The sequence below is a fragment of the Neolamprologus multifasciatus genome, chromosome 15 (genome assembly GCF_963576455.1).
Source record: "Neolamprologus multifasciatus chromosome 15, fNeoMul1.2, whole genome shotgun sequence".
NCBI lineage: Eukaryota > Metazoa > Chordata > Actinopteri > Cichliformes > Cichlidae > Neolamprologus > Neolamprologus multifasciatus.
Window position 1 is genome coordinate 7,823,334 of NC_140453.1, and position 6,300 is coordinate 7,829,633.

Consider the following 6,300-nt stretch of genomic DNA (forward strand, 5'->3'; position numbering starts at 1 on the left):
GTTAAAGTTTAAATATTGTTGATAACTGCAAGTTGATTCTATTGTTGTTGAAATGGGACTTTGATCTTTAGAATTGGAACTGATTATTTGTCATTGATTTTTCTGTGTCAGAGTGGTGTACAGTTATGATGTGATGAAATATGTAACTGGCATATTTTATTTTTTTTTTTTTGGAAGGGGTCTGGCCAACTTCTTCCTCTACTTCCTTTGGGGATAGTCCTCTGACTGAATTTTCTTTGTGACTGTACGACCTGGTATTACTGAACAGATTTATCACATGTCGATAGCTGTGGATTAGCTATTGGATTTTTTTTTATCTTGTTCTTTTTTTTTTGAGGATTGTTGGGTTTTTGTCCTCTGTGTTATGATGACTGTGGTGTACCTGTTTTGTTTTTTTTCTAGGATGTTTTTTTGTTTGTGGTGTTTGTTTATTTGAGTGTGCAAGTGGAATTCAGCAGGGGGGAATGTAACAGTGTTTATGTGGTATTATTCCACTTGCCACAAATGTCAGTGTAATGGGGAAACAGCGCCCCCCCTCTCGGTGTGGCGGGTTAGGTGAGGCTGGCTGCAGTAATCGCTGCCAGTCTGCCGTAGCCATACGAGAGGTGAGTTGTATTGTTCCGCACACGATATAGCTAAGTAGTACAGACACATAAAACATGTTTGATTAGTTGATATGCACCGAGTGTAATAAGTGCTTAGTGGACACATGTCCAACACCAGTTTTATGTACTTTTCATTTGTTTATTACTGTGTAAAACTGTATGCTAAAGCGGAATGCTAATGGGATGTTCTGCCGTAGTGTGCTGTGCGGAGCGGTGTGTGGCGAGCCATTTGCACTGATACAAAACCGTTGTTTCCATTCAGGTACATCATTTGTTGTTGCTGTTATTTTATTGTATATTAAAAATTGTAATATTGCTGCAGTAATCGCTGCCAGTCTGCCGTAGCCATACGAGAGTGTGCTGTGCGGAGCGGTGTGTGGCGAGCCATTTGCACTGATACAAAACCGTTGTTTCCATTCAGGAAATAAAGTGGCAACGATTGATCAGAGACTCCTTGTCTTTTTAAAAACAACACAACGCAGAGTCGAGGAGTCTGTTTGGGCCGAACTGTTGCAGCGGGATGAAGCAGAAACCGGTTACACTAGTACGTGATTAAAGATGCCATTTTAAATCAGTTCTTTGGTATGTGTAGAGGGTTCAAGGGTTCATCCCTTGAATTGGGTGCCTTTTTTATGCTTGAAAGATTCACAGGTCGGTGTTAATTGTCTGAACAAAGAGTACAAACAGTCCTGAGATAATGGTCAGGTAGGGTGACTGGGCTGAAAGTGATAACGTAGCTCATGTACAAAGAAAAACTCTGAAAAACGTTTAGAAAGCTTTAGAAAAAAAGGGCGAAAGTCAGGCTGCTTTGAAGCAAAATATAAGAGATGGCCCAAAACATTTGTATATTACTGTATATTTAACAGTTGTTTACTGTTTGGTTTTTGGTTTTTTTTTGCTTTTTTACACTGGACTATTGGGGTGACGCACTGACGCACGCAGCTTTTTTGTTTTTCTGATTGGCTCAGACCACGGTGTGTCAAACGTGACATCGAACAGGAAACGGTGAAACCTGTGAGCTGCTACACAGGGAAACATGGCAGACGCAAGCCTGGGTAAGATACTAAGCTGCAAAAACTACTTAAAATTAAATAAACCAGGGGTTTAAACAGTATATTAAAAATCCATACAGCAGCTACCTTTATGTAATGAACCCAAGGGTTATATCACACGGATGTAAAAACTGCAGGCATGCTCCAGAGCTAACTAAATGAAAACAATTGCAGACGAGGGTTTAATATCTCTCATTTGGAGAGAACGGTCTCTATTGACATAGACTTCAGGGTGGGTAGCTGGTCTGTTGAAACGTTTTTTTGTCCTTTTTTAGGTTTAAACAGACTTCCTGGTTTCAACTTTCTGTCGTCCACTCGTTTTCATTTTCCCTTTAAAGTGACAAGAGCAGGTTCGCGCATGTGCAGAACAATCTCCGCATACAAGTTAGCAAACTTGCAGTATCACAGTGTAAATGTGGCACATTACACATAAATAACAGCATTTAATCCACCCGGGGATGACCTCTTGCAAATAATGGGCCAACTGAAATAAACAGACTTCCTAGTTTCAACTTCCTGAAATTGTAGCTGTCAGATAAACAAGTGAAGTCAAACCTGCAGTTGTGATCACTGTCATCATGGGTATGAGTTACATGGTAATTTGGGGCTTTTGAAGATTCCCTTTGAACTATTTTTTCTACTGTGGAATGATTGAACAGCATACATCTTTAACAACTTTTAAAAACAAGAATTGAGTACAAAATGTTTACATTTCTTTTAAATTTTCTCAGATCCACACACAGTCAAAAGTACATACACACTCAAATATATATATACATACATCTCCACTAATATTACACTTCCACCACATGCTTTTGGTAGCAAGCTTCTGACACAATTCTGGCTGGATATTTGAATCTTTATGAAGAAATTAGAGTTCATTTCAGGTGGTTGGTTTACTGACACAGAACTGGAATTCAAGCATAGTCCACACATTTTCGACATGGTTGAGGTAGGCACTTTTAGAAGACCATTCCAGATTATTAATGTTAGCCTGCTTTATTCATTCCGAAACCAGTTTTGATGTGTTTTGCGGATTGTTGTCCAGTTGGAACACCCGATTTGTGCAACTTGGCAGTACCACTGGCAGTAGAGCATGATGCTACCACCACCATGCTTGACAGTTGGTACAGCATTCGTGAAAGCCTCACCTTTACTCCTCCAATTATGTGTCTTGTAACTGTGCGATATGGCTGTGCGATATGACCAAAATCTCATATCCCAATATAAGAATTCTATCTTCCCGATAACGATATAAATCACAAAAATTTGACATTTTCTGTAAATTCTGTGAATCTCGGGCAGCTCGACTTGCGTGAAGTGTTTCCAGCTCCGCGTCCTTTACCCGGAGTCGAGTGTTTTAACGATGCATGAAATGATACATTTTTAGACATAAATTGTAACGCTGCCGTTTTCTTTGTATTTATTACACGGCGTGCTGCGGGGAAAAGCCTGTTCTAACGTTTGAGTCTAAGGTTTATTTTTTAGCACCTGGCGGCTCTTTTTTTACTTCTCATCCGTAAATAATCTGCTCTTTCACGTGATTCAGTTTATTTTGAAAAGTCTCAACAGGATCTTGAGCTTTATTGTGAAAGGTTTATGTGGAACATAAAAAAGCGGACACGCGAAGGTGTTACCGTCGCTGTAGCTAACGACAACGCATAAAAACAGGCGCTTGTCCGTCTGTAGTGTGGTTATATTACATATAAGAGAAAGAGAGAACTTTAAGAAATTAATATAACCACTACAGTGACCATCAGAACGATGAAAAAATGATGAAAAACAGTTTATTTTGCAACACCACGAAACAAACAGCGTAAAATCAAACGATAGATGTTTTTATATCATCATCCGATATATATCGTTATATCGAACAGCCCTATGGCCAGATATCTCAATCTTTATCTCGTTTTGCCATAAAACCTGCCTCCAGAAGGCATTTGGCTTGTCCATGTTGGCAGATGCAAATTCTAGTTTTTGAACCAGGGTTTTCTCACCCATGGTGATGTAAAACTGACTTCACTGTGGATAGTGACACTGGTGACACAGTTTCCTGTTCATGGCAGGCTTGAGCCTTTGTGGTTCCTGGGTTATTTCTGAACATCCTAACCTATTTCCTCTCATCTGAGGGTGACAGTTTGGGTCTTCTTTCACACCTTGGCAAAGTGGTGACACTTTTTACTCTATACTTAGATAGCATTGTTTGAGCTAATGAACTTGAAATCTGAGGTTGGCTTTAACAGACCTCAACTTGTCAATCCAGTGGATTCTGTCAGAGAAATCATTTTTAAGCTAGAAAACAGAAATTGCTTGTTATAGTCAATCATGATCACCAACGAGAAGTTGATAGGCCTTTACCTTCTCAAGTTAAGACGTTCAGCACCACTTATTAAAAGATGATTGTGTATGTACAGTATATATTTGCCTTGTGTGGACTCGAGATTCAAACTTCAATTCAAACTTGTGCACCCAATTCTTGTATTTACAGTCATTAATAATGTATGCTGCTCAATAATTACACCCTGGAAAAAGAAATTGCTAAGTGCTAAGAAATCATTACAAACCCAAAATGATTATGACATGCTTTCCCATGATAAGTGGATCTCAACTTCTGACTACAACTCTATTTCCCCCCCTTAAATATAACAGAGAAGTAATGTAATGAGGAACAAATCCCTTTTTAGTTTCTAGTGGTTGTTTATGTTTTATGAAGTCAGGTAAAATTTTGTGGGATGAAAACACTTTTCTAGAAAGGAAACCTTATTCCAGATGACTACTAGAGTAATACAAACTGAATGCATATACTTAGAAGTGCTTACATTTGCTTTCAAGTGTAAAACAGTAGACAGTACTTGACTTAACTCCTTTTTTATTTCAGGTGTTTTTGGTGTGGTGTCAGCCCTCGTTGGAAGTGGAGCGGCAGGTTTTGTGTTCGGAGAAGCTGCATTATTTGCAGTTGAACCCACTCTGATTGAAGATGGCCTCCTGCTTAATGCTGCAACTCTGGCTGCTGGACGGGCCGGTTCCACTGGTGTTGCAGTAGTGACGGCATGCCTCGTGTTCACCTCGGTACTCTTATGTCTTGGAAGTGGTTTCCTCCTTGCTGCCATGGTGATGACACTGTTGAGTAAAGTTGGAGTGAGACTGCCCTGGTTAGCAGAGGCCACAACAGGAGCCTCTGTAGTGGTGGGTGCTGTCACTACTGGATTGTTAGCGGGCGTCCTTCCACCGTGGATCTACATTGTGGTGCAAGCTGCTCTGGTCCTTTTCGTCTACTCGTATTCCAACATTAACAACATGACCACAGCTCTGTTGATCATCTTCACCACTCTATACCTCAGTGTAGTGTATGGACAGTTGGGAGCCTTTTTTGGACTCATTAGCATGATTCTGACTATCGTTGTCCTCTTTGTCCTTCGAAGGCTACTAACAGTCCGTGTCCCTCGAAGACCCAAATCTAAAACTGGGTGCAAACTGCTGGAGAGAATATTCTTCTACTCTGTTTTTGTGGGGATTCTGGGATTTTTTGTGGGTTTAGGGGCAGGTGAAGCAGTAGACGGGTCAAAAGAAGAGGTGGTTGTGATGCTGCAGTCAGTCCTCTGGGTGGCCTATCTGTCTGCAGCGCTGCTTGGAGCTGGCCTGGGAACTGTGGCCATGGTCGGACTGGGTCCAGAGGTGGCTGGAAAGGTCGCTTTGGGAGTTGCTATAATGACATCAGTGGCTTTGAGAGCCATTCTGCAGTGGAGCTCCTCTCTAGGGGCCCGAGGCAGCACAGCAGGGACGCTAGGGGCGGCCACAGCTGCAGGGGTCTCACTTGGAGCCGCGAGTGTTGCAGCAAGACGGGCATTTCAGTCAAGGAATTCAACTTTAGCAGTTTTAGGTTCGGTCATCGTCGGTGCAGTTATGGCAGCAGAATGCCAGTTACTTAAAGCAAGTTCGTTCACCGCATCAGAACTTGTAACAATCACCCTTGTTGCGGTAGGGGCATTGTTCTGGGTGCACCAAAGAGCCCGTTCCACACTGAAGTGAATCTGCAAAAGGGCCTCCTCACGGGGCCTGTGCTAATAAAAGAAATCGGCATGGAAACGGTCACCGCAGCAGCAGCACCTATTGGAGCCGGGGCACTAGGGGCTGCAGCGCTGGGCACTGCGGCTCTGGGGAAACTGGGGACTGTGGGAGTCCTAGCGGCCATAGTGTTGGCTTTGGGGAGCGCTCTAAGCGGCATGATAGGAAAATCACCACCAACCACAAACACTCACAGAGACTGATTGACGCCTAAGTTTACATCTGTCTGTAAATGTTCTTGTGTTGCATTTTTGCAAGTAAAAAAACTTGAGGCAAAAACATTAAATGCAGTGTCATAAGGAATGGTATCTGTTATACAGATAAAATACTCGTGTTTTAATGTGCTGTTGTGGATACCAGTGTTAAATAAAAACATCAGAAAGCTTTCTTTTTTTATTTCAGTGACCTTAATCGTCCTCTTTCTTCTTCTTTTTTTCTAAGCTCTTCACAGTATCTCTGCCACATTTCCCAAGACATGACTGCACGCTGGCAGTTTCTTTGGTTTCGTCTTAGCAACAGTAACAGAGGCACTCAGAGAAGGGGGGGGCAGGAGAAAGACAGAAAATGATCAGAAGACG

General features: G+C 41.8%; 1 pseudogene across 1 annotated transcript; it reads left to right on the forward strand.

Annotated features, from left to right (window-relative positions):
- Window positions 1-1,157: 1,157 nt before the first annotated feature.
- Window positions 1,158-6,120, forward strand: LOC146501481 (uncharacterized; annotated as a pseudogene). The gene is made up of 2 exons (XR_014869338.1): window positions 1,158-1,660; window positions 4,536-6,120. The product of XR_014869338.1 is annotated as an uncharacterized LOC146501481 (transcript).
- The last annotated feature ends 180 nt before the right edge of the window (window positions 6,121-6,300 follow it).